We start from the raw sequence: 24,759 nt of genomic DNA on the forward strand, positions 1-24,759 counted from the left end.
CTGATGCAGGATTCACAGTTATTTGACATGCTGGATCAACAGCAATAAAGAAAAATGGAATTTAATTAGTGGGAATGAAAAGTCTTAGGCCTCCTTAAAAACAACTAAAGGAACCTGTTCCTAGCTACTACAGGAAGGAGTAGCCAGCAGCTCATGACAAAAGATCGAGGCTTTTGACCACCACAAGCCAAGTGTAAGTGAGACTGTGATGCCATTGCTTACAAAGTCCTGCAGCCAGGCTTCCAGTTTGCACAACCGCAGAGTGGAGACTTGCGAAAATCTGCCTTTCCACAAAGCAGGAAGAACACTGAATCAGTGTTTTTAGAACTATGGAAATGAACAAAAGTCTTGCAACAATCCAAGGAATATTTATTCAGGGAAAATGTCTGGCTCTCATCAAAAACGTGCTTTGTGCATTTAAACTTGTCCTATTCCTGTGTCCCTCATATTTATATGAATATATATGTATATGTTTCTCTGGAGGAGGAAATGCAGTATTCTTGCTTGGAGAATTCCATGGACAGAGGGGCCTGGCGGGCCACAGTCCATGGGGTCGCAAAGAGTCGGACACGACTGAGCGACTCTCAGTCATATGTACATATCTAGATATATATACCGGAGAAGGCGATGGCACCCCAATCCAGTACTCTTGCCTGGAAAATCCCATGGACAGAGGAGCCTGGTAGGCTATAGTCCATAGGGTTGCAAAGAGTCCAACACGACTGAGCAACTTCACTTTCACTTTTTACTTTCATGCATTGGAGAAGGAAACGGCAACCCACTCCATTGTTCTTGCCTGGAGAACCCCAGGGACCAGGGAGCCTGGTGGGCTGCCGTCTATGGGGTCACACAGAGTCGGACACGACTGAAGCGACTTAGCAGCAGCAGCAGGTATATATACATGTATATGATCTTAGCAATGCCCCTGGTACATAACCATCACTTAATAAATATTAGCCTAAAGATAATGCTTCCTTCTTTTTCCCCTTCCTATAATTGTTGTGCCTCCAAATATGTATGCATATCTGTGTGTGCATATACACAGTATATAATACCATACATAGCATATATGTATGTACACAGTACTTACACAGTATAGTAGTTTTGCGTACATATATGATCAGTTGCTAGATCCCCTTCATTTTTCTTTCCTAGTTTTCATAGGAGCTAGAAAATCCTGGCAGAAGTAGTGGCCTCCTAGTCCATGCTGCTGCTGCTGCTAAGTCGCTTCAGTCATGTCTGATTCTGTGCGACCCCGTAGACGGCAGCCCACCAGGCTTCCCCGTCCCTGGGATTTTTCCAGGCAAGCACACTGGAGTGGGTTGCCATTTCCTTCTCCAATGCATGAAAGTGAAAAGTGAAAGTGAAGTCATTCAGTCGTGTCTGACTCTTAGAGACCCCATGGACTGCAGCCTACCAGCCTCCTCCGTCCATGGGATTTTCCAGGCAAGAGTACTGGAGTGGGTTGCCATTAGGGCTCCCATGTACAGGGCTGGGGCAGGCTAGGTTGTCTCCGGGAAGTGAGACAAATGTGAATTATAACTCAGGACAAGAAGCAAGATTAACACAAGAGTATGGCTCAGACCCTGAGCCTGTGCTGGTGTAAGACAAGGGGCAGAACACGAGGGGGGCAGAAGAAGTGGGGCGAGCGGGAAGAAGAGGATGAGGCGCCCAGGCTGCAGGGGGCTCAAGAAGGCTGCAGGTAGTGCCCCTCCGCCCCCCTCCGCACCCTCCCCAGCATCCTTCACCCTGAATCTCCACCTACTCACTCTGCTCTCTGGACCACTGAAGGGGCTTGCAAATTGTGCTACCCAGAGGTACACCCAAGGGTCTCCCAACATTTAATTTTAAAAATTGTGGCCAGTTTACCGTTTGGGGGCTGCAAGAAGGTAAGAAAGAGGCATGGTAGGTGAAGACCTGGGTCCCACACTCGTGTTTCAGCAAGAACATCAGCTTCATTTTCACTTCTCTTAACTACTGGAGTTTCTCTTAAAATTTAGCTTTGTTAAGAGTTTTCACTGCAACAGTGTTTGGCTTCTCATTGGTCTACTGCAACATTGCCTGGGCATCTCTGACTTTTGCCACTCCTTTTCCCTGCACTCTGCTCTAAATAAATCATGCCAAGTGCTTCTTCATTAAGGTACCTACTTCCTGCTCCAAAATATCTGTTGACTTTGTATTATTCTCTGAGCAAATCAAACCCCCAGCTGAGCCCCTGAGCCCTCTTCAACCAGAATGAAAGGAATCTGATGCTATTGAGAACCCTTAGTGCTTGGCAGGCACTCAATACGTAAACACCAACTTATGATATTTGATTGTAATTCAAGGGAACTTTGCATCCTCCCAACTTCTAGAACAGGACCTTGCACAAGGGCTTTCACAGCACTTCCTTGTACACAGCTCAGTTTCCATGGGGAAGCAACTGGGGCGATGTTTAGGAAGATTCTGAATTTATACCTTCTGCAGAAAATGATGTGGTACTGTTTAGAAAGTGCCTTAAAATTTCGCCTTCTGTTGTCTGGAAAAATACCTGCTTCTGGCTGGTCCTCGACGGAACTGTTGGGATGACCTAACTGAATCCCTGGAGTGGCTCACCACTACACCTGGCTCTTGGTGCCCCCTTGTGGCGATCTGTTGCCATGCAGCGTTCAACCAGAGAAGGGAGAGCTGTTCTTTAGCGGGTGTTGAACTCTGAGAGGAACATCACGGGAGAATTAGCTCCTTTATCCTCACCGCGCTCCTCTGAGGTTGCTGCCGTTGGTTTCATAACTTATTCTAAGTACCATACCTAACAAGTGGTAGAATAGAAATTTGGACCCAAGCTGTTAGACCAGGGCTTGTGCTCCTGACAGCTATGCTAACATGCCAAGAGACATTAGGGGAGGCATATAGTGGATGAATTAAGAGATAGACTTTCTGGAATAATGGAGTATGAAGCTTGGCAGGCTTTCCCCCAAACAAAATAACAACTGAACTGAGGATATTACTTAAAACAGTCATCACTGAAAGCCTCTGGAAAGATGCCCTATGGGGATATAGCAAAAGAGAAACATTTGTTCAAGAAAATCTAAAGTATCTCAATAAAAACAGTGAAAATCTGTGGTGTGTGAGCCCCACTCTGCTCCACAGCTCTCCCCACTAGCTCCAAGTTTTGGAAGTTCTGCCCAGGGCACGTGTAGCCAAACCCTCCATTTCTCCTGAGACCTGGGTCTGGGGCTGCGGTTTGACCCCAGAGGAGGCAAGAGGCTGCTGTTTCTCAGCTTCCAGCCCCATTTTGCAGAAGTTGCATTCCAGAGAGTCATACCAAGAGGACTAGGTCTCCCTCTCCTCATCTAGCCACACCTGTGGGGCAGAAGCTCTTCCCCAGGCAAGTTGAGGGTCCCAGGGCCCTGGTTGCCCACACTTGCAGGGCAGAGATGATATGAGTGTCCACACCGCCTCCCACAGAATACACTCTTTAAGCAAGGGCATCCCTTTGGGAGAGAGGCTCTCTGGCCCAGCTTCAGTGCACTGGTACCACTCATCTGAATCTAGCGGGACAGGCAGGCCACAAGAAGGAACAGCTCCACAATTCTGAATTTATTTGGAATAAAGAGTGGAGAGCTTCCTGCTAAAAGCATTGCTGAAAATACCCGTGATCTTCATGGAGAACAAAGGGAGAGACTGTTATCTGCGGGATACAGGCAAAATGGTGGACCAGGCAGAAGCCTAATCGAGAGAACCAGGGACAGAGAAGCCCCGCAGAGCACCCCACTGGTCACAGCCGGCTCTGGGGGTCACGCTGCCCGCCTTGGGAACCGTTAGAGCAGGGCGAGGACAGAGGCGTCACCGGGACGCGGAGAGGAGACGTTCCGGAGTGGTGAGTGTGGGCGGCGGGCCGGAGGGAGAAGTCGGCCACGTGGAAAGGAGGCCTGGAGACCGACTGCTCCTCTGAGCTAAGCACGAGGGGTGAAGGGAAGGGCGTGGAGCTCGGGGGGCGTAGTGTCACTAGTTCGTAAGGTTTTTAAAGTGGGGGCTCTTCCGTCCTTTGTGTGTAGACAGGATTGTGTGTGAGCCAGGTAAGAAAGGGCAATTCATGACATGTGATGTAGAAGGGGTGTGGCCTTGGAGTGAAGAAACCCAGGCACATGGAAAGGACGGCCTTTCAGAGGAGGAAGCGCAGGACGACGAGGAGGAGGAGGGTGCCTGCTTTCCTGGACCAGACAGAAAAGAAGCTGGATGCAGACACAGGACGATGTCCCGCGTGGTCAAGGAAAGACGGGCGCACTTCCACGTGATGCCCTGGATTTTAACCAGGAAAATATAGAGATAAGCCGGGGAAATCTGAGGCGTGAACAAAAGGGGTGGGGTCAAGCGGATGGAGAGAGAGCGTGGGAATCCCCGGCAGCACAGTGTACCCAGCTGAAGTCAGTTACTCAGCTCTTGATTTAAAGTGACAATTGGCTTCAATCCGTGGCCTTCTGTGGCTGTTCCTGGAAAAGTTGGTGTATAGAAACTGCTCCACCTGTGAGGTGTGTGTGATGAGAGGAAGGAAGGGTAAGAGAGACAGTGGCAGGGGAGTGATGGAATGACCCATGAACTGTAAGTGAGGGAGACTGAAGTGATATCAAGAAAAGAAAAAATAAGTCAGTTCAGTTCAGTTCAGTCGCTCAGTCATCTCTGACTCTTTGCAACCCCATGGACCACAGCACACCAGGCTTTCCTGTCCATCACCAACTCCCAGAGTTCACTCAAACTCATGTCCATCACGTCGGTGATGCCATCCAACCATCTCATCCCCTTCTCCTCCTGCCCTCAATCTTTCTCAGCATCAGGGTCTTTTCAAATGAGTCCATTCTTCCCATCAGGTAGCCAAAGTATTGGAGCTTCAGCTTCAGCATCGGTCCTTGCAATGAATATTTAGGACTTATCTCCTTTAGGATGGACTGGTTGGATCTCCTTGCTGTCCAAGGGACTCTCAAGAGTCTTCTCCAACACCACAGTTCAAAAGCATCAATTCTTCAGAGCTCAGTTTTCTTTATGGTTCAAATCTCACATCCATACATGACTAACAGAAAAACCATAGCTTTGATTAGATGGACCTTTGTTGGCAAAGTAATGTCTCTGCTTTTTAATATGCTGTCTAGGTTGGTTATAGCTTTTCTTCCAAGGAGCAAGCATCTTTTAATTTCATGGCTGCAGTCACCATCTGCAGTGATTTTGGAGCCCCTCAAAATAAAGTCTCTCACTGTTTCCATTGTTTCCCATCCATTTGCCATGAAGTGATGGGACCGGATGCCATGATCTTTGTTGTTTGAATGTTGAGTTTTAAGTCAACTTTTTCACTTTTCTCTTTCACTTTCATCAAGAGGCCCTTTAGTTCTTCACTTTCTTCCATAACGGTGGTGTCATCTGCATATCTGAGGTTATTGATGTTTCTCCCAGAAATCTTGATTCCAGCTTGTGCTTCATCTAGCCCGGCATTTTGCATGATATACTCTGCTTATACGTTAAATAAGTAGGGTGGTAATATATAGCCTTGATGTACTCTTTGTCTAACTCAATGAAACTATGAGCCATGCTGTGTAGGGCCACCCAAAATGGACAGATGGGTCATGGTGAGAGTTTTGACAAAGCCTGGTCCACTGGAGAAGGGAATAGCAAACCACTTCAGTGGTTTTGAGAACGTTGAGAACTCCATGAACAGTATGAAAAGGCAAAACATAAAAGTTGGAAGAATAGATTGGAGGTCTCCATGAGGCTGAAGAATTCCATGAGGCAAGACAGGAAGATGTGGTCCATAAATCAGATCATCAGGTACTTGGAGACAAAGTCCGTGGTGGAATCTCAGGCTCCCAGGCTGTGGCGCTGCTAAGGAAGGTCAGAGAGTGGATGGGCGGGGCGGTGGGCGAGCTGCTTGCCCGCCTGCGGAAGTCCCTGAGCTGAGTCCCTGGACCAGGAGACAAAGCCCGTGGATCACGGGCTAGAGTCTGGAGGTAACGTGACGACAGAGCGAGAGGAAAGAAGGCAACAGAGGGCAGCACAAGCCCCAAGGGAGCTGGGTTTGCCGTTGCTATTGTATGTTTTTTTGTTGTTTGTTTAACACCAAGGTAGAGGAATAACTGTTGGAAGCAGCAAGGACCCACGTGGAGGACCGTTGTCCCATCAGGCCCCGAGCTGTGGAAGAGTGAGGCACACACTGGCTGGGGTTTCAACTCTGGCAGAGAGGTGAGGGAATTCTTAGAGGAGTATCTGAGGGTGGATGAGTCTGCTGATCACTCAGTGGAATTCTTGGAGGCAGAGTTAAGGGTTGGAGGGAGAGGAGGAGTTAAGGGTTGGCTGGATGGGGCAGGGGCTGTGTAAAGACAGGCTTTTATTTTTCTAAACAGCACTAAATTTGCTGATTGTTTGGTAGATGACTTACATAATTTGTTAGTGACATACGTTTGTGGTCAGTCACCTCTGACTCTTTGTGACCCATGGACTGTAGCCTGCCAGGCTCCATGTCCATGGAATTTTCCAGACAAGAATACTGGAGTGGGCTGCCATTTCCTCCTCCATGGGATATTGCCCACCCAGGACTGAATCTGTGTCTCCTCCATTGGCAGGAGGATTCTTTACCTCTGAGCTGCATGGGAAGCTAGCAACATTTATATGTATATAAAAATTATCTCCTCCTACTCAAAAAACTGACTATAGAAAATTCCATTGGCCTCCAACTTTATTTTATTTTTCTAGCATTTTTTAATGGCTTCCTCTGCTTTTTTAGACATTGTTGGCCCTCAATGGTAGTTGTAGTTTTGACTTGATTCAGCCCATTTGGAAAACAAACCATTAGGAAGCACATCTGGGCTTCGTTTTGTGAAAGAAGCAAAAAAAACCCCTGCAGTATCTATTTCATTAGCAGATCAGGCCCTGGGGAGAGGTGAGAATACTCTGGAAAGAAAAGTACAGCAGGACTAGGGGAGAGATCAGCCAAGCCCCACAATTCAATTTTACTCTTTCCAGACCACACCTCAGTCAGAGCAGCTGGACTAGATAAGGCTCTTAAGATGCTGAGATTGATATTCAGATGAAACGTAATGTAAGGAGGACTTTCTCTCTCAGGTTGAGAATGTTTTCTTTAGGGAAAAATAGCAGGCAAAACAAAGGAAGTGCTGAGGCTTTCCAAGAAAATGAGAACAGGAGAGGATGATGGGGAAAATGGTTTAAATGTCCCAAAGAAAGGCTGTGCTTGTCTGCACAGGTCAGGTCTGCCTGACAGTCAAGTCAGAAATGTGTCCAGCCGTCTGCGGCTCTGAATGCATGGTAACAAATCCCCTGCAATGGTCCAGCTTTTGATTGCCTCAGCAATGGCATTGTTTGTGACCACAGAGACCCAGCTACTCTTCCTCTTGCTAAGGAACGCTTAGAGCCATTCACTGGGGCCTTATTTAAAGATATTACATTGATAAATTAAATGGAATAATATATCCAGCTTGCCTAGCACATAAGAAGGCTACTTTCTTTCCACTTCAGTTATTATACAAACACAGTGAAACAATGGACAGCACACATTGCTCTAAAGAATTGCTTTTCCCTCTGAATTTTAAAATGGCAATAACTGTAATACTGAAGCTATTATTGCTCTCATTGACTCTAAGTCTCTTGACACTGGCTGGAAGTGGATGTGAAGTGAGTCTTTTCTTGGCCTCTCCCCCACAGGCTTGGTGATGCAGCCTGGTCTAGAAAGTGGTCTTACAGCAATTGTGGTAATTACCACCCGGATTGAGATGCTCCTGCACGTCAGTTAGGTCTGTACTGGGCATATGTTCTCTCTATTTCCCAGAACCTCTGTGAGTGAGGTAGCAGCATCCTGATCTAATGGATGAAGAAACTGAAGCTTAGGAGAGTCTTGGCCAAGACGGTTTTATTAATGATGAAATTCATAAATAAAAGGTTTTATTTAATACCTGCCATGTCAGTGGTGAAGCATAGCTAACCCTTGATTAGAATCTTCTGAAGAATTTTAAACGCTTTCCAAACTATTTTTTAAGCTTGGGTCACTGTGATCCAACACCAAAGGCAAGCAGCTGAGAATGGCAGGTGGGAATTCTTGCCCATCTTACCTTCCTTTTTCCTTTTTTGGGAGGTGCCAGGTCTTCATGCTGCACTGGGCTTTTTCTAGCTGTGGCTAGCGGGGGCTTCCCTTGCTTGCCCTGCGTGGGCTTCTTGCCGCCGAGGCTTCTCTTGCGGAGGAGCATCGGCTCCAGGCGTATGATTTCAGTAGTGATGGCTCGAGGGCTCTGAAGGACACAGGCTCAGTAGCTGTGTTACTCGGGTTCAGTCACTCCGAAGCACGTGGGATCTTCCTGGATCCCAGATCAGGGATCAAACCCATGTCTACTGCATTGGCAGGCAGATTCTTAACCACTGGACCACCGGGGAAGGCCAGGAGGCAGATTTTTTTTTAAATTATTTTTTTTATTTTGGTTATGCCGGCTATTTGTTGCTGCGTGCAAACTTCTTCTTGTTGGTGTGGGCCGGGGCTCCCACCAGAAGTCTGGTGGTCACGGGCTTCTCATCGGGGTGGCTTTTCTTGTCGTGAAGCCTAGGCTCCAGGAGCACTTCAGTGGTTGCACTGCGTGGGTTCAGTAGCTGTGGCTCGCAGGTGCTAGGGCGAGGGCTCAGTTGTTGTGGCGAAAGTCTTTAGTTGCTCCCGCCAAGTGGGATCTTCCTGGACCAGGGCTCCAACCCGTGTTCCCTGCACTGGCAGGCAGATTGCTATCCACGCACCACCAGGGAAGTCCCTAGCTTCTCTTTCTTGGACACTGCTGATTTTGATCAAAACAGCTCCAACTATAGGGGTCTGCCCTTGGGTTTTCCCTTCTCCTTTGCCACTGTCTCTGGGCAACTTCACTTATGCTTAGGGCTTTAACTGCCAACTCCATTCTGATGATTTCCAAGTCTTTAATTACAGTTCAATCTCTTTCCCGAGTTCCAACCCATTTAGTCTTATAAAACTTAATTTTTGTTGGTTAACATATACATTTTACACTTAGCAACAGGTGTAAACTCTGAAACATCCATCAGAAAAGAATGTCCCTGAGGCACTTACACAAGAGGATATCAATAGACATTCACACAGTGACATCTCGGACAGATAAGTGCCCTTAGATCAGGTCACCAAATAGGAAAGATAGACAGCTTGAGCGGAGAGCATGGGACATAAAATGAAATACATATGTAGAGACTGACCATCATTTGAAGCCAACCCATTTATATCCAGCTACTCATGAGATGTCTCCTCCTGGGTATTCCTAAGGGACCTCAAGCTCAATATACCCCAAACCGAACCCATACCATTCCCCCAAGCAAGTGTCCCCTCTTCCAGTTTCCATATACCCAGAGAGTCACGGCTGGAACCAGCAGGTCACAGAATCCTCCCACTCTTTCTGTCTCTCTTCCTGTATCCTGTTGGTGGCCCAGCCCTGCAGAGGAGAGATTCTTGGAATAAGGTCTCCAGACCACCTGCAGCAACTCCATCTGGAAACAAGTTAGAAATAACGATGCTTGGACTCCATCCTTGTTCAGAACGAGCATCTTTGGGGCTGGGACCAGCAATCTGTGGTGTAACAAGCCATCCCTGCATTCTGGTGACACTCTAAACTGACCTGGTTTATTAGCTCTCTAATTACTCCATTCTGGAAGCTCCTAAGTCAAGTCTTCCTCTTCTCGCACCTGAATGAGTACAATCATTTCCTAACCATGTACCTTTCTCCAGCTTCAGACCCCTATGAACTTCCTCCCCTTTCTTGCCAGCATGCTCCCTCCAAATGAAAATTTGATCATGTCTCTACCACACATATTAGGTTGGTGCAAAAGTAATTGCATTTTGCAATGTTCCAAATAGGAAAAGGAGTACGTCAAGGCTGTATATTGTCACCCTGCTTATTTAACTTCTATGCAGAGTACATCATGAGAAATGCTGGGCTGGAGGAAGCACAAGCTGGAATCAAGATTTCCAGGAGAAATATCAATAACCTCAGATATGCAGATGACACCACCCTTATGGCAGAAAGTGAAGAAGAACTAAAGAGCCTCTTGATGAAAGTGAAAGAGGAGAGTGAAAAATTTGGCTTAAAGCTCAACATTCAGAAAACTAAGATCATGGCATCTGGTCCCATCACTTCATGGCAAATAGATGCGGAAACAGTGGAGACAGTGGCTGACTTTATTTTTCTGGGCTCCAGAATCACTGCAGATGGTGATTGCAGCCGTGAAATTAAAAGATGCTTAGTCCTTGGAAGCAAAGTCATGACCAACCTAGACAGCATATTAAAAAGCAGAGACATTACTTTGCCAACAAAGGTCCATCTAGTCAAGGCTATGGTTTTTCCAGTAGTCATGCATGGATGTGAGAGTTGGACTATAAAGAAAGCTGAGTGCCGAAGAATTGATGTTTTTGAACTGTGGTGTTGGAGAAGACTCTTGAGAGTCCCTTGGACTGCAAGGGGATCCAGTCAGTCCTTATCCTAAAGGATCCTGATCCTAAAGGAGATCAGTCCTGGGTGTTCATTGGAAGGACTGATGTTGAAACTGAAACTCCAATAATTTGGCCACCTGATGCAAAGAGCTGACTCATTTGAAAAGACCCTGATGCTAGGAAAGATCGAGGGCAGGAGGAGAAGGGGACAACAGAAGATGAGATGGTTGGATGGCATCACCAACTCAGTGGACATGAGTTTGGGTGGACTCCGGGAGTTGTTGATGGACAGGGAGGCCTGGCGTGCTGCGGTTCATGGGGTTGCAAAGAGTTGGACACGACTGAGTGACTGAACTGAACTGAACTGAATGTTGAACTTTGCTATTTGATATTGGAATACATTCATAAATAAATGTGGTTTTGCTATACATCATTTTAATGCATATTTATTGCCTTTTTTTTTTTTTTTTGCCAGTGACTTATTACTTGCTGTGTATTTTATATTTATTTTAGACTATGGAAGTGATGTTAGACAAAAAGAAAATTCGAGTAATTTTCTTATTTGAGTTCAAAATGGATTGTAAAGCAGCAGAGACAGCTTGCAACACCAGTAACACATTTGGCCCAGGAACTGCTAATGAATGTACAGTGCAGTCCTGGTTCAAGAAGCTTTGCAAAGAAGACAGGAGCCTTGAAGATGAGGGTGTGGTGGCTGGCCACTCGAAGTTGACAATGACCAACTGAGAGCTATCATTGAAACTGATCCTCTTAGAACTACACGAGAAGTTACTGAAGAACTCAACATCAACCGTTTTACAGTCATTTGACATTTGAAGCAAACTGGAAAGGTGAAAAGACTCAATAAGTGGGTGCCTCATGAGCTGACCAAAAGTAAAAAAAAAAAAAAAATCATTGTTTTGAAGTGTTGTCTTCTTTTCTTCTACACAGCAGCTGTGGACGGTTTCTCAATTGGATTGTGACATGTGATGAAAAGTGGATTTTATACAACAACTAGTGATGACCAGCCCAGTGGCTGGACCGAGAAGAAGCTCCAAAGCACTTCCCAAAGCCAAACTTGCACCACACAAAAGTCATGACCACTTTTTGATGGTCTGCTGCCCATCTGATCCACTACAGCTTTCTGAATCCTGGCGAAACCATTACATCTGAGAAGTATGCTTGGCAAACCAGTGAGATGCATTGAAAACTGCAATGCTTGCAGCCGGCACTGGTCAACAGAAAGGGCCCAATTCTTCTCTAGGACAACACCCAACTGTAGGTCACACAGCCAACACTTCAAAAGTTGAACAAATTGGACTATGAAGTTTTGCCTCATCTGCCATATTCACCTAACCTCTTGCCAACTGACTGCCACTTCTTCAAGCGTCCAAAAACTTTTTGTAGGAAAAATGCTTCCACAGCCAATAGGAAGCAGAAAATGCTTTCCAAGAGTTTGTCAAACCCTGAAGCACAGACTTCACATTACAGAAGTAAACAAACTTATTTCTCATTGGCAAAAATGTATTGATTGTAATGGTTCCTATTTTGATTAATAAAGATGTGTTTGACCCTAGTTATAATGATTTAAAATTAATAATCCAAAACTGCAGTTACGTTTGCACCAACCTAATAACTTCCTTCAAAGTTTCTCCAGTGCCTAAGGGGCACTCTTCCCAAGAAAATATAATGCAGGCACATAGAATTATTTAGTGTGGCTACTAGACAATTTTTTAAGTTGAAAAAGAAACTGGACTTCCCTAGTGGTGCAGTGGATGAGACTCCAGCTGCCAGTGCAGAGGACGTGGGCTCACTCAGTCCCTGGTCCAGGAAGATCCCACCTGCCTCGGAGCAACGAAGCCGGGTGCCACAAATACTGAGCCCACGTGCTGCGACTCCCGAAGCCCAGGCGCCTCTGGGCGTCTGTGTTCCGCAAGGAAAAGCCCCGCAGTGAGCCACAGGGAAGAGTAGCCCCCAGCTAGAGGAAGCCCTCACGCATCAGTGAAGACCCAGTGCAACTACAACTAATTAATTAAAAAAGAAAAGAAAGAAACCGAAAGATCCCACATGCCACAAGTAATGATCCTGAGTGCCGCAACTAAGATCCAGCACAGCCAAATAAATAAATAAATATTATAAAGAGAAATGAATTTAAATAATTATTAAAACCCTATATATCTAAATGTTATTTCAACATGCAATTAATATAACAATGAATAAGGTACTTTACTTTTTTTTCCAAGTCATTGAAATCTGGTCTATATGTTCACGCTTACTATGTATCTCATTTCAGATGTTTTCATGGAGAATATTTGGCTTATATTTAGATTTCATAAAATTTGCAAGTTGAAAGAGTTGAAAGCGTAGATGTACTTATCCAGGGTGCTCCAAATATACTTAAGGGTTTTTCGATAGCTGAATTGAATACCACTTTTAAAATTTAAATGAATTAAAAACGAACTTCTCAGTCAAGCGACCACATCTCTAATGCTCTCTAGTCGCACGCGGCAGTGCCGCCAGCCCTCAGCGTGGCTTGGAGAGCGAGCCTGACCCTCAGCCCCTCTGGGACCTGCTTCCTCCCTAGCCTCAGTGCCGCCCCTCCCCGCCCTGCTTCCCTGAATGGTTCACCACAAGGAAGTGCGTTTCCTGAGATACTTGGGTCGTTTCAGTGCCTCAGGACCTCCCCCATGACACCTCCTTCCCCTCAGTTCTCTCTCCCTCATCTCCTTCTCGATGTGGCAAAACCACTTATTTTTTAAAGTCAGCCCGAGAGACACCTCCTCCATTAAGCCTCCATCTCTGCTCCCCAGGACTGACCAATCCTTCTCTGAGCTGAACTGTATCACCTTCTAAGACTCATATAAATACTGAATTTTATTTACTTGCTCATATTTCTGTTTTTAATTAAAACATTGCTTATTTTATATCGGCATATAGTTGAGTAACAATGTCGTGTTTGTTTCGGTTGTACAACAAAGTGATTCAGTTATACATGTATACGTATCTCTTGCTGCTAGTTAGCAAACTCCTGAAATCTTGTTATTCATTTTTTTTTATCCGTAGCACCTAGAACACCACCCCAATGAACACATGAGTAATACCCAAGTTTATGCCTTTTTGTTATCACATACTCTCCTCCACGGACCTGCAGGGCAGCGGTTCACTATGACTGAAGAATTAGTAAAAATTGTAGCTATGTGAGATGATGGATCTGTTAATTAATGTGATTGTATTAATCCTTTCACAGTGTATACATGTATCAGAACATCACACTGTATATCTTAAATCATATTGTACAACCTAAATATATACATATTTTTAAAATATATATATATTTTATTGAAGTATAGTTGACTTACAATGTTTCAGGTGCACAGCAAGGTGATTCAGTTATATAAATACATATATATTATTTTTGAAATTATTTTCCATCATAGGTTGTTACAAGGTTGACTCTGGTTCTCTATGCTATATGGTAAACCTTTGTTGATTGTTGCATATTTATTTTTTAATTAGAAATCTAGCATTCTATTCACACTAGGTCAAACGAACGGAATCAAAATGTCATAATTTTTTAAATTAGGCAAAAATTCGTAAGTTTTCTAAAATAGTACTTATTTTCATATATGTGTATTAAAGCTTTTCTACTACACCTGATAAAGGCTTGAGGAAGATTAAAAACAAAGAAGAGATGGAGAAATTGGAGAACATAAACTAAATGAAATGGGAGCACTGAATATGAAATAGAAAAAGTGAAACAAACTAGATAAAAGTAAGATCATCATATAGTACAGTTGTTTTTAAATATGACTGCTCATTAGAAACATATCTAGAGCTCTGGAGGAAAAAAGCAATACCTGAGCATTTGTATTTTTCAAAAAATTTCAAGATAATTCTGATATGCACCTGGATTTTAAAAAGCAATTACAGGTTTTTCTATTATATCCTAGTTTTGGTGATACAGAATTCTATTATTTTTCTGTTGACCAATCGTGATAAATGGTGTTAAGTGAGTAATAATAGTAATAATCACAATAGTAAAAGAAGTTTGTCAATTTTCACAATCAATAGTCAGACAAAGAATAAATGATAATTACAATTGCAAGCCATAATAGGAACATGATTAATTTAACAATATGAAATAATTACATTAATTACATACAATTTGGGGGGCGGGGGTCAAGCAGAGTGATGTGGTAAGTGGAAATGCATTTACATTCAAGGTAATTATTGATAGGTATGACACTATTACCGTTTTCTTAATTGTTTGGGGTTTGTTTTCTTTACGTCTTTTCCTTCTGTTGTGTTTCCTGCCTAGAGAAGTTCCTTTAACATTTGTTGTAAAGCTGGTTTGGTGATGCTGAATTCTCTTAATGTTTGCTTGTCTGGAAAACTTTAGGTTTCTCCATCAAATCTGAAGGAGAGTCTTGCTGGGTAGAGTATTCTTGGTTGTAGGTTCTTCCCTTTCATCACTTTAAATATATCATGCCATTCCCTTCTGGCTTGTAGTGTTTCTGTTGAGAAATCAGCTGATAACCTGATGGGGTTCCCTTGTACATTATTTGTTGTTTTCCCTTTTTGCTTTAAATAGTTTATCTGTAATTTTTGTCTTGATGTGTTCCTCCTGGGACTCTTTCAGGGACTCTCTGTGCTTCCTGGACTTGGTTGACTATTTCCTTTTCCATGTTCAGGAAGTTTTCACCTATTACCTCTTCAAATTTTGTCTCAGGTCCTTTCTCTCTTTCTCCTTCTGGGACCCATATAATATGAATGTTGGCATGTTTAATGTTGTTCCAGAGGTCTGTTAGGTTGTCTTCATTTTTTTTTTTCATTTTTTTTTTCTTCAGTGGCAGTGATTCACACCATTTTTTCATCCAGATCATTTATCCATTCTTCTGCCTCAGTTATTCTGCTATTGATTCCTTCTAGTGTATTAGTCATCTGTTGTTCTTTAATTTTTCTAGGTCTTTGGTAAACATTTTTTTTGCATCTGCTCAATCTTTGCCTCCATTCTTTTCCAGAGATCCTGGGTCATCTTCACTATCATTAATCTGAATTACTTTTCTGGAAGGTTGCCTATCTCTATTTTATTTAGTTGTTTTTCTGTGACCTTATCTTGTCCCTTCATCTGGGACATAACTTGCTGCTTTTGAATCATGATTAACTTTCTGTAGTATGATTTTTGTTTTAGCTGCTGTGAGACAGTGCTTTTTCTTGCTTCTGTCTGCCCTCTGATGCATGAAGCTTCTTGATGGGAGGGACTGGTGGTGGGAAAATCTTGCTCTGGTGGGCAGAGCTTTGCTGAGTAAAGCTTTAATCCAAATACCTGCTGATGGGTGGGGTTGCCCTTCATCCCTGGTAGTTGTTTGGCCTCAGGCAACCCAGCCCTGGGGTCTTTGGGCTCTATGGTAGGGTTAATGGTGACCTCCAAGAGGGTTTCCACCAAGGCAGACCTTCCAGTGTCCCCTTCCCTGTGGGGCGCCTACTGACCCACACCTCCACAGGAGGCCCTCCCACACTAGCAGATACTTTTGGTTCCGTCTCCTGTGGGTCACTGCCCCTCTCCTCTGGGTTTTGGTGGGTGCACAACTTTGTCTGTGCCTTCCAAGACTGGAGTATCTGTTTCCCTCAGTCCTCCGGAAGGCTATAACCAGATCCCACCAGCCCTCAAGGCCCGATTCTCTGGGGATTCCCAGTCCCTTTGTTGGATCCCCAGGCTGGGAAGCCTGAAGTGGGGTTCAGAACCTTCACAAGAGTGTGAGAACTGCTTTGATATCATTGTTCTCCAGTCTGTGGGTCACCCGCCCGGTGGGTATGGGATTTGATTTGATCGTGACTGTGTCCCTCCTACTATCTCAGTGCAGCTTCTTTGTCTTTGGAGGTGGGGTATCTTTTTTTTTTTGATGGTCCTCTTGCTGATGGTTGTTCAACAGCTAGTTGCAATTTTGGTGCTCTTGCAGGAGATGTGGAGAAGGCGATGGCACCCCACTCCAGTACTCTTGCCTGGAAAATCCCATGGATGGAGGAGCCTGGTAGGCTGCAGTCCATGGGGTCGTGAAGAGTTGGACACGACTGAGCGACTTTACTTTCACTTTTCACTTTCATGCATTGGAGAAGGAAATGGCAACCCACTCCAGTGTTCTTGCCTAGAGAATCCCAGGGACGGGGGAGCCTAGTGGGCTGCCGTCTACGGGGTGATGAGCGGACATCCTTCTACTCCACCATTTTGCTACAATTCTCATTTGAAAAATCATACTTCCATAAAACTGGAAAGGAAAATAAATAAAAATTTGAAAAAAAAAAAAAAAGTATTTGTGCTCTTGCAATTGTCATGTTATGGCAATGTTCCTAAAGCTGAAGGACAAGAGATGGGCTTTCTGCCTTGCCATTTGTTCTTTCTCCAAAGGTGACAGGCACACTGCTGAGTGTTCCCTTCACAATGGAATTAGAAACAGAAGACTGTAAGCTCTGGTGATTGTTATCTTTCTCTGGTTTTCCTGGACTCAGTGCTTTAACTTCTCTGAATCTTGGTGTCCTCCTCTGTAAAATGGATGATGAGTCGTGCTGTCACTTCAGTCATATCTGACTCTTCGTGACCCTATGGACTGTAGCCCGCCAGCCCCTGTGTCCGTGGGATTCTCCAGGCAAAAATACTGGAGTGGGCTGCTATGCCCTCCTCCAGGGGATCATCCTGAACCTGCATCTCCTGCATTGCAGGCCAATTCTTTACCCACTGAGCCACCTGGGAAGCCCTAAAATGGATGATAACCTAATGCACTAAAGAATGTAAAATGTGCTATAAACTGGAGTTAAGCAAACGTAAGGTCCTATTATCACTTACTCTCACAAGGTCACTAACAAAGATGAGAAGAGAGGAAACGCCTCCTTTATGCCTGTGGAGGCAGCTGAGAAGCGAGGTGCGTGGATGAGGCATGGATGAAGTCACGGCTGTCTCATCCTGTTTCTTCATCACATTATGTCTCCATAGGGAGGAGGTGCCGTTTTGCACTCTCATTGGTTCTGGGGTGTTACCCAATTCCTATGTCTGGCTTTTTCTTCTCCAAACCTTCTTTTACTGTCCTGAGATCTTTCTATATACAGGCCACTACATAAAAGATTTCTGAAGTTCAAGGAAGGACTGAAAAGCAATAATAACATTGTTAAATTATTGGGAGTTAAGATTGTCAGGTGTAAGCTGTAATGATTTAGCTCAGGATACTTGCTGAGCTGGGGACTTCTCTGGTGGCTTAGCAGTAAAGAATCCACCTGCCAATGCAGAAAATGTGGGTTTGATCCCTGGGTCAGGAAGATCCCCTGGGGAAGGAACTGGCAACCCACTCTAGTACTCTTGCCTGGGAAATCCCATGACAGAGGAGCCTGGTGGACCACAGTCCATGGGGTCACAAAGAGTTGGACACAACTTAGCAACTCAACAAAAAAACGACAAAGACAGCTGGCTGAGCTGGGTTCCCTCTGCCTGCCTACTCCTCCCAAGGGGAAGAACGTGACAGGGTTGGAAGGAAAATAAGACAGCAGGTGGTGAGTGTACCGGAGAAGGGGTGCTCCTCCCCAGAGTCAGCTTCAAAGGGGGTGGGACGAGTGGCCCTGGAAAAGTGTGAGTTCCAGCAGCGGGGGGCCCTGCCCTAGGCCTGGGCCCCAGTGGCGCCTTACATGCCTGTGACTTGAGAGCAGAAGGGAGATATAATGCCAGAGGCTGAGAGCAGAGAGAGTCCAAAGCAGCCAGTGGCTCAGTTTCCTAAGCTCCAGGGAGCCTTCCTAGGGAGGCACTCACATTTCTTTGTGTATCCAAAAACGAGTATGAGAGAACTGGTCGACCTGATGGTGTCTGCGTCATGCTGGGGGAGCTGGTCCGCCAGCCACACTGCAGGTTAGGCAGAGGAGAGGTCTGGCAGAGGCCAGCACAGTGCTGACAGGTGCCCCCTCAAGTGTCTGATGCCTCCCCCACCTCTAATGCCCACTCACTGTGTGATGATCAGAACTCAGATGCAGTCCTTGCAACTGCTTGGAAGGAAAAGTAGAAGACATGGGATTAACCGGCACAGCCTGGAACTGGCTTGGCTAAGAATTCAGTCAGAAGGGGGTAAGGCAGGGGATGGAGACTTTTATAGAGATGAAGTCAAGTTACACAAAATAAAGTAGGGATGCAATTAGAAAAAGCCTGTGCACAGCAATAAAGACCAAGTGCAACCAAAAATTAAATGTGTGTGTTAGTCTTTCAGTCATGTCCCACTCACTCTGCAGCCCCATGGAGGCCAGGCTCCACTGTCCTTGGGATTTCCCAGGCAAGAATACAGGAGTGAGTTACTGTTTCCTTCTCCAGGGCATTTTCCCAACCCAGGGATTGAACCTGGGTCTCCTGTATTGAAGGCAGATTCTTTACTGTCTGAGCCACCTAGGAAGCACCAAAACATAAATACATAAAACTTTTTTTAAAAAGTAGGGGAGAATAACCAATTTACCCTGTAGAAGAATTCTAGATAATTGATGTCGACATTCTGCCCTCAAGAGGGGCAGCCAACTCCCCGCTCCCTAGTGTGGGCTGTGTGTGTGCTTGGTGACTTTTCAATTTGGACATGCCATACAGCATGCAGAATCCTAGTCGCTGACCGGAGATCACACCCAGGGCCCTGGGTTCTAGGAGTGCCCTAGAGTGCAGAGTCTTAACGACTGGATCACCAGAGAAGTCCTGGCATGGTGACTTTCTTCCCAAGAGTGCAGGGTGGGAAAAGAGGGAAAAGGGTAACTTGCCAGTGCAGAAAGCCAACAAGCAACGGCTCAGCCAGGTGGACCCAGGTCAATGTCAGGAGTGGTAGGTCGTGTTGATAGTAGGCACTCCTGGTACGACATGATGAGAATGGCACTTTGCCGATTTCCCTCTCAAGATCCATAACCCTGTCTTACCATGTGCTAAACATCAGACACATCCCAGGCGAGGAACATTCTAAGGCTACCTGACTCGTCCTCCTCAAAATCGTCAAGGTCGTGACAAACAAGGGAAGACTGAGAAGCTCACAGCCGCGAGGAGCCTGAGGAGACATGATGACTCATTGTATCTTGGATGGGATCCTGGACCCTCAAGTATAGACTTAGTTAATCATGATTAAGCAATTGTGATTCATTAATTATGGCGAATACACCATTCTAGTGGAAGATGTTAATAACAGGGAAAGCTGGGTGAGGGGGTATATGGGAACTCAATACTATTGGCACGTTCTGCAAATCTCAAATGATTCTAAATTTAAAGGCCTATGGGAAATACATGAATCTTTTAAAAAATGATTAATTGGGACTTCCCTGGTTGTCCGGTGGTTAATACTCTGTGCTTCCACTGCAGAGGGCACAGATTTGATCCCTGCCCATGAATGTTCCACCTGTTGTACAGTGTGGCCAAATAAATAAATATATCAATTACACAGTGAAAAACACCACTGTGCATTTATTGCTGGCATTATCAGGGTAGGGCTGAGAGGAAGGCACTATACAAGAATTATCCTATTTTCCTGCGACTCAAGTGGGAGTCAGTCAGTTTTGGTTGAAGTAACACAGAAAAGCTTTTATATTCCTGTCACAAATATGTGGCCCCTCCAGTGCCTGGCTGATTCTGGATGAACACGTTTTCTGCACCATCGTCTCCACAAACTTTGCTCTCTGATGTTAATAACTCTGTTAGCAGCTCTTTGGTTGTTCCTTGAGCCAGAATATCTACTACATCAGCTAACTTCTTTTCAGAATCCAGAAAAGAATGGAAGATTGGAAGTCAGAGTACCTTTGAGTGTCACTTGATCGCCATGCTCTTTGACTTGAGCTTTCTCATCCCTTACTTCTTTAGCCATGAACTGATGATAATGATGGTCCCGGGGGTAGTACAAGCTTAAATGGTGGAAGGTATGTGAAAGCATTCTGTGACCTAGAAAGGGCTGTGATGTTTTATTTTAGAACGTGCTTCTCTTCTGGGAGATTAGGACTTCCTGTGTCTCATCCCCTTTTAAGCAACACTCTGGCTTATTCACTCAATTCAGCTTCACAGACATTTGTCAAGGATCATTAACACGTCAGCCACACGAAGTGCCTCACCTGGGTAATGACGTCCCTGAAAAAGTAAGAAGTAGAGAAACTCAGGTTTGTCAGAATCTCCATCGCTTGGAAGAGTTGCATGTGGCTGGATGGACAAGCTGCTTGGGTGGGGATTATAATCCACAAGAGGCATTCGTGAGTCCTGACACCTTTGGTTGCTGGACATTGAAAACCTGAATCAAAATGGCCTAGATAAGCTGTTGGTTCACCTAACTGGGAGGTCCAGTGTTAGGAGGTCTTCAGGGTTCCATGATACAGTGGTTTAACCACAGCATCAAGGGTACAATTTTTCCTTTTTCTGTTATCTGTAGTGATGGCTTCATCCTGTAACTAGCTCCTTTCAGGGTATGGGATGGCTGCCAGCAGCAAGTGGAGTTCTTAGCTTCCTTGTTCATGATATGGCAGGATGGGGAGGGCACTCACACCTCGTGACCTTGACCGTCTTATCTTAATTAGCCACCCCCACCTCCTGTCTCTTTCTCTAATCTCTCTGCATTCTTCCTTTCACAGTTTGAACTATTATTTACTTTGCTATTTTGCTTATTATTTGTTTATATGTTTACTCATTTATAGTCAGCTCCCTGTCTGGAATATCAGCTTCGTGGGGTCATGGATTTCATCTTGTTCACAGTGGTCCTTGACCCACCTTCTAAGGAGAGTGGGGATCCTCCTTGACCTACAAGAGAGAGGCTGAGCCTGCAAGGGCGGTCCTCCTTTCCTGCCTCCTTCCTAAGTCCACAGTGCTTCTTGCCTGGGTCCTGACCCCTTGGTGGACGTCGAGATGTTACTGGAATTAAGATGATCACAGGGGCCACTTTGAAGAGGTCTTTCCAAATAAATCATCTTGAGTTGGTTTAGTCTGGTTAGAAAAACAGAACTGTTGACCAGATTTATCTGGGGAAGCTGGGAAGACAAGGTTGATGGACAAATTGTCCCTGCAGTGAGAAGGGCAGCAAGGTCAAATGGGTGACCAACAAAGTGGCATAAGATGAACAGATTAGGACCAAGTCGGAGCAGAGGCGGGCCATGGTCGGGCTTCTCTCCTGCAAACCTCTGTCTACATTCCTGAGCATATTAATCACACTCTTGCATGGCTATGCTCCAAGGGTCCTATGAAAGATTAATAATAGTTCTTCACAGTTTTAGAGCATTTCATAACTTATAAGACATATTCCCAGACATTATCTCACTTCATTGTCACAGCCATTCTGTGCAGTTGGCTTGATCACTCCTCTTTTGCAAGCAAAGAAACCAAACTTCAGAGCGACTTTCCAAAAGCCATGAAGTTCAGAAGAGGGAAAAACTGGGTACAGACGTTTTCCTTCAAGTCTTGAGTTCATGCTGCCTCAGTGCAGCTGAAGAAAAATGGGCTAATGATTTCCTAATGAAAACACATCTTTAGGCCTAGGCTTTTTTATTTTGCATTATTTGTCATTCCATTTAGAATTGAGTTGCTCTGTACTTTTATATACATATGTAATTTTCCATAACAGAAAAGCTTAAAAAATTAAAAGGATGGGGTTAAATGGCTTGGCCAGCCCCCAGCAGAGAGAACCACAGGAAGGTCAGGCCCCAAGGAAGTCAGGTGCTGAAGGGTTTGGGTTTCAGTGCTTTAAGATTTGACTTTAAAAAAGAAATGAGAAAAGAACATTTGAGAATAAGAAATAAGAAAAATCACGTGCATGCACAAGCAGCTAAAAAAAAAAAAAAAAAAAAAAACACAAAGGGATGAGTTGTTCCCTCCAGGTTTTATATTCTCTTGCCAGATCATTTAATTATGTTTCTATTCTTTTTTTCCCAAATTTAATTTTCCCCCAGACTTAAATAAGGAGCAGCTGATGCTTCATAGAAGACTTTGTGGAGCAGCCTTTCTGGAGGTGTTATTTGCAGGTCCTGGCTTGATGTCCATTTCACTGTGTGATCTTGGGTTATTATTTCCCTCCTAACAGGTTCACTTTCTTTGACTGTAACATAGAAATAATACTGTTTACCACCAAATGACCTCCCAAGAAAACTGAAAAAGAAGGCAGGGTGATAGCCACGAAGGTACTTGGAAATTTTCCAAAGTAGAATGTCTTAAGCTGGGAGACGTTATTATTAGAGTATTCCTTGGACTCACCTGAGTTTGTGGGTCACTACAGTCCAGGACTCTGGCAGCCCCTGCTGCCCTGGAATTAAAGTTGAAAGGACTTAAGTGGTCAACCTGCCTGGGATCTTAGAGTTTCTGAAGCTGGATGTCTTCTGGTTGATTTGGTTGGTTGGACACAGATTTCATCCCAGGAGGTATTATTGATTTGCGCAGATGATTCAGGAACCAGAGTGTCCTGAGAAAGAGATGTGGTCAGTCCTTGATTATCCATGCTAAGGGGCAGATCATAATCTCAAAGAACAGGTCATCTGAAGGACTGGGATTATTTATCTATTGGCAATACCTTGGCATTCAGGATCTTAGTTCCTTGAGTATGGATCAAACCCATGCCCCTTGTACTGGAAGTTTTAATCACTAGGCCACCAGGGAAGTTCCAAGGAGTGGGATCATTTTAATTCAACATCGCAATAATACAGTTTTTTTTTTTTTTTTTTTTTACCTCCTTAACTTTGTTGCTCAGGCTTGAATTTGTAAAATGGAAGAGGGTTGACCAAGATAGATTTTGGGTGGAGGGAGGAAGGTCATGTGGGGTTACTAAGCCTGGCTCAAGACTCATCTTTCTTTGCTTTCCCTTTCAAAGGCTTCAGGACAGGTGCTGTTGGCTTATCTTGTAACAGGAGGGAAAGGGGCAGGGCAAAACTTTTGAAAGAATGACATACCCCAAGGACACAACATAAAGCAATTAGAATCAAATGGGTCCAAGATGGCAGACAGGTTGACTTTGATTAGACCTTGATCCTCAGTCAGCAAGCTAAATACACACCCAGAGGCGCCATGATAGTTTCAAGGCACGTCAAAAGACCAAGGAGTGGCCCAGTTCCTGGAAATCTCCACCCCTTCTCCAAAATAGATGGAATAATCCTCCCACTCATTCAGTTCAGTCGCTCAGTCCTGTCTGACTCTTTGTGACCCCATGAATTGCAGCATGCCAGGCCTCCCTGTCCATCACCAACTCCCGGAGTTCACCCAAACTCATGTCAATCGAGTCAGTGATACCATCCAACCATCTCATCCTCTGTCGTCCCCTTCTCCTCCTGCCCCTAATCCCTCCCGGAATCAGGGTCTTTTCCAATGAGTCAACTCTTCACATGAAGTGGCCAAAGTATTGGAGTTTCGGCCTCAACATCAGTCCTTCAAATGAACACCCAGGACTGATCTCCTTCAGAATGGACTGATTGGATCTCCTTGCAGTCCAAGGGACTCTCAAGAGTCTTCTCCAACACCACAGTTCAAAAGCATCAATTCTTCGGCACTCAGCTTTCTTTATAGTCCAACTCTCACATCCATACATGACCACAAGAAAAACCATAGCCTTGACTAGACGGACCTTTGTTGGCAAAGTAATGTCTCTGCTTTTTAACATGCTGTCTAGGTTGGTCATAACTTTCCTTCCAAGGAGTAAGCGTCTTTTAATTTCATGGCTGCAATCACCATCTGCAGTGATTTTGGAGCCCCATAAAATAAAGTCTGACACTGTCCCACTCATTAGCATATGACATTACCCAGCGTATAAAAACTAACCATGCCACATTTCACATTTCACTCACTGTCTGCGATTGCCCACAGTCTGTATGTGGAGTGTGCTTCTCTCTGAATCTGAATATGTACATTTCTTACCTATCACTTTGTCTCTCACTGAATTCTTTCTGTGATGAGACATCAAGGATCTGAGCTTCATTAGGTCCTGAAACCGTGTACCATGGGTTTTGGCTGGGTTTGAGTCCCAGACACATGGGTTCAAGTCCCAAGGAGGGTTTTGGCTGGGTTTGAGTCCAGTACATGGGTCCCAATCTGTGGTAAATGGTTTCAATCTGACAGCCTGGTTTCTAAGTTTCTTCTCAAGAAGATGTTCTTTCAATAAATGCTCCTGTCACACGAGTGTATGTTCCTCGGTTCTTTGTCTCGTCACAACAAAGATTTGGAGCGACGGACATTAAAGCCCTCGGCGCGTCACAGCTCTCGGGTCTTGGACAAACTGTGTTACAGCTCTTAGGCAAATCAGTGTTACAGTTACATTTTATTTAGAAGATAGCAGGAGAGTGAGAGAGAGAGAGAGAGAGAAAGAAAAGAGCGC

The 24,759-nt window shown here is 44.7% G+C and overlaps 1 protein-coding gene across 6 annotated transcripts in view; it reads right to left on the minus strand.

Moving 5' to 3' along the window:
• Positions 1–24,759, minus strand: part of MMD (monocyte to macrophage differentiation associated) — an 81,425-nt gene that overhangs the window by 13,368 nt on the left and 43,298 nt on the right. The window contains exons 7-9 of one of the 6 annotated variants that reach the window (XR_009491520.1): positions 22,656–22,860; positions 19,414–20,552; positions 13,755–19,297 (exon numbers count right to left, since the gene is read on the minus strand). The exons of 1 other annotated variant lie outside the window; for it this stretch is intronic. The gene's annotated coding sequence lies outside the window, so the exon portion shown is untranslated. Of the gene's footprint in view, positions 1–7,871; positions 9,505–13,754; positions 20,553–21,182; positions 22,501–22,655; positions 22,861–24,759 lie in introns of those variants that run through there. 4 more of the 6 variants (XR_009491519.1, XR_009491521.1, XR_003030632.2 and 1 more) reach the window with 4 other exon arrangements.

The sequence above is a fragment of the Bos taurus genome, chromosome 19 (genome assembly GCF_002263795.3).
Source record: "Bos taurus isolate L1 Dominette 01449 registration number 42190680 breed Hereford chromosome 19, ARS-UCD2.0, whole genome shotgun sequence".
NCBI lineage: Eukaryota > Metazoa > Chordata > Mammalia > Artiodactyla > Bovidae > Bos > Bos taurus.